The following is a 3404-nucleotide window of genomic DNA, read 5'->3' as shown; positions in this document are numbered from 1 at the left end:
CTAAAAATGCTGAACTACATTTAAGTAATAGTTCCAAATATAAATATATGTGGCTTTATCTTATAGGTTTGTTCCATAGTATACTGTATGTAATGTGGCAATTGCATTTAAAAAAAACATAATATTCTACAAAATGGGAGTCACAGCCCTACATGGGGCCAGGGTTCATGTGGCTGAGCTCTTGTTGATCAGATGTAGAAAACCAGGACTCCCTGCACTATGCAACCACCCATCAGGGTATTGTAGTCAGTTTAAACCAATTGTGATTGGTAAGATTGAACCATGCTACATGTGGGACCAGCTAGCTCTACTTCCCTTCTTTTCACTTTGAAGGGGGTCACTGTTACAGCAAAGAAGCAAAACACAAAATTACCCATTTACAATATATATAAATATATTATATACAGTATATACCACCCTGGTGATGATCAGCCAATTTCTACCTCTTAAAATGAGTTGAATTACTCCAGAATCAAACACAGGAATATCTGTTCTATTCCTGTCAACATCTGATTGGCTCCCAGTGCTGCCCTTCCTTTTACCTGTATGAGCTCTCCTGTACAAGGGATGACGTGGGGTTGATACCAAGATACTTACACAAGCTATTTATTTTTTTAATAAATTGAATTTTTCAATTAATAAACAACTTAATTAATTAATGTTGTTTCATATCTGCCATGAGTTCAGCTGTAAGCTTTTAATGTCTGATGTGCAAGCCTTCATCTCAGACATTGAGATCCTGATTTTTGGATACAATTTAAATGTTTCTGTCGTTATCAGCTTTCTCAAGGCTCAAGCCGCAGTTAAGAGATGAAAAAGAGGACATGAAAGAGAGAGGTTTTTTTTTTAAATCTTGTACGGAGTCCATCCGCAGAAATGTCTCCCTCATACAGCAAATTAGCTCTTTTATCGCCTCAATTTCATAGGTCAACTCCAACCAATACCAAACCACTCGCGGGCTTCGTTAAATGTCTCGGAGAAGATTGGACGACCAAGATTTTCCTGTAGCAGTTTCTCTGTCCCTCCCCGGCCATAATGAAGCGCTTTCATAATAGACTTCACAGTTATTTGTGCTACATTCTGGGGGATCCATCGGGGGGGAGGGTGCAAGGCTGGGCTGCAGTATTTGGACAGAACTGTGAAGAATCTGAAGTCTCCAAGATATATGGGAATCCATCATGTAAATGAACTTCCTTGTAACCACTCGCTTTGCATGTAATTCCTTCACAAGACAATTATTGCACAGGATGGGGACATGTTATGCCATCATTTTGCTATCTATAGTCACCTTAAGGTGATCTTTTGACCCCCCCAAACCACCATGTCCCTCTAACTGATCTCTAGGTTACATAAAAAATAAATACAGTAATCTAAAAGCCCTGAGTTTTCCTAAGTCAGTAGTCAAATGATGTGCCGAGTACAGAATCCAAGTCCTTCTAGACTGTTGAGTGTGAGGGGCTTCAAATTCACACATTGTTGCCTGACATGAATGCTTCCCATTGGCTGGGAGGGTCCTCCCAGGGTCCATCAGGGGGGGTCCTCACAGGGTTCATCAGAGGTGTCCTCATAGGGTTCATCAGGGGCGTCCTCACAGGGTTCATTGGATGGGTCACTACATGGACAATAGGAGAAGTCCTCACATGGTCTGTCTGAGGGTTCCTCATAGGGTCCATCATAGGGGTTCTCAAAGAGTCCTGAAGATTGGAAGGGTCTTCTCAGAGTCCTGACAATTATATGGGTCCTCACAGGTTCCATCAGAGAACTCCAGAAGATCGTTAGGGTCCTCACAGTGTCTATCAGATGGGTCCTCTCAAGGTCCCTCAGAGGGGTCCTAACTGGGTCAGTCAGAAGGGTCATTTAGGATTTATTCCAAGGGGTCTTCACAGGGTCCTGAAGTTTGCAGGTGTCCTCACAGGGTCCATCAGAGGGGTCCTTACAGAGTTCATCAAAGGGTTCCTGACAAAGTCCTGAAGACTTCAAGTAGTAGCATCATGATGTTACAACACAAGGGAAAGTGACAAGACTAGTTGGCTATCTTGGACTTTAATGATGGATCAGCATTCTACATTAATGTCACATGACCGCAGGCTTAGTCTTCTCTTTAATTGTTAGTGGATGGTGGTGGTGATGGTGGTGTGGGGGAGGGGGGGTGTTTGGGAGGGATTAAGGGGCATTTCTTTTTCCCAAAGATGGTATTTAAGGGCAGGGCAGTATTTCTGCATAGCAAATATAGGCTGGCCAGCTAACCAAGGGAGGGGGCACAAGACAGTAGGCCTGTGGGGGCAAAAAGTAGGAATCCGGCTCTCCCTAAAGGCATTGTGTGTTCCTTGCCCTCAGCTCTGTCTATGGCACCACCCAGCATGCCAGAAGTCAAGATGGCCAAACATGACTGTCACTTTAGTCACAGAAGACCACATTTCTCATCACGTGCGGCATTGCCTCTGAGACCCATAACACACTGCACATCCTTATTCAAAGAGCACACTATTCACACTAATTGGAAGGAACCTAATTAATTTAAAGCAGTTTTAATTGGAAGAGATAAGAACTAATGACTTTCACAAAGGCTGCTTCCTCTCTTTAGATTCTTTGGGTCCTTGACGGGAAGAAGGAGGACGTTTTGACGGATCCGTTGGGCGCACTTGTAGACGATGATTTATTGTCTATGAAAGAAAACTTTTCTTTGGGGAGAAGGAGACTTTTTTTTTTAAATAAACGTGATGCAATTTATATTGTGTCATAAACAGGATACGTCACACGGATACGTTTTCCACTGAAAATGTTTATTATACCTCCCTGGGTATGTATGGAAGTCCGATACAAAGGGAAAAACTTGCACTACAGCCATGTAACCAGCCAGCTATGTACTATGTACTATATATATAAAGAGTTTCTCATTTTCCAGATAACCTGCTGAAATGCTGCTGTGCCAAAATCTATTCTTCGCCCACTCTATTATTTGGTCTCATTAATGATAACAAGACATTTGTGGACCAGGCAGTTTGGGCAGCAGGAAAAGAGGGGGCAGAACCAACAGCGGGAGTTGTGGCTAAATCATCATTGATTAGACTGCAACATTGTAAATGGTGAGAGTCTTCAGCAAGCTGATCTGTGTCATACATTGTGAACACAGCCAGGAGCTGCACAGATACCACTCGTATGACAAAACGTTGATGAGCAAAATCAAGAATTTGCATTTTCCCTTAAATCTCAGCAGAAAATTTAAGATTTTGGCGCAATTTTGCTATTTCCGCGAGACACACTGGAGCCAAAGGAGATGGGAAAATTACAGAGGAACTGAGTTTGGAAAGCTGTCCTTCCCCCCCGAAAAAAAAAAATGTCCCTATTATATAATCTCTTATTTTGTTGCATATTATTATTATTACTACTATTTATATATTATT

General features: G+C 42.1%; 1 protein-coding gene across 1 annotated transcript in view; it reads right to left on the bottom strand.

The window, feature by feature from the left end:
• The window catches only part of KCNK10 (potassium two pore domain channel subfamily K member 10), a 33065-nt gene that overhangs the window by 10865 nt on the left and 18796 nt on the right, over positions 1-3404 (bottom strand). The gene's annotated exons all lie outside the window — the stretch shown is intronic.

Source organism: Nanorana parkeri, unplaced genomic scaffold (assembly GCF_000935625.1).
Source record: "Nanorana parkeri isolate BGI_ZX_2015 unplaced genomic scaffold, ASM93562v1 scaffold658, whole genome shotgun sequence".
NCBI lineage: Eukaryota > Metazoa > Chordata > Amphibia > Anura > Dicroglossidae > Nanorana > Nanorana parkeri.
Note: the sequence above shows the minus strand (reverse complement) of the source record. Positions and strands in the feature narration are given on the sequence as shown.